The sequence below is a fragment of the Morone saxatilis genome, unplaced genomic scaffold (assembly GCF_004916995.1).
Source record: "Morone saxatilis isolate NCDOM2014 unplaced genomic scaffold, NCSU_SB_2.0 Contig10, whole genome shotgun sequence".
Lineage (NCBI taxonomy): Eukaryota > Metazoa > Chordata > Actinopteri > Moronidae > Morone > Morone saxatilis.
The window spans coordinates 1,665,816-1,666,031 of record NW_023339652.1 but is presented as its reverse complement, the minus strand read 5'-3'; the positions used below and the strand labels follow the sequence as shown (position 1 = coordinate 1,666,031).

Genomic DNA, 216 nt, shown 5'->3' with positions numbered 1-216 from the left:
CACACACACACACACGTTAACTTTCCATGTCTGACCTCAGTAAAAGTAAAAAACGGTTACTTTCAGGATCGAGTCATCTGATTTTCATCACTTTCTCTAAAAAATAAATGCTAAAAAATGGCTTTTACAGTTTTCCACAGACTAAGTGGATGTCTTCAGGTGGCTTGTTTTGTCTGACTGACAATCTAAAGCCCCAATCGTGTTCTCTCCATTTCT

At 38.0% G+C, this 216-nt stretch overlaps 1 long non-coding RNA gene across 1 annotated transcript in view; it reads right to left on the bottom strand.

Annotated features, from left to right (window-relative positions):
• The window catches only part of LOC118341532, a 27,212-nt gene that overhangs the window by 4,731 nt on the left and 22,265 nt on the right, over window positions 1-216 (bottom strand). The gene's annotated exons all lie outside the window — the stretch shown is intronic.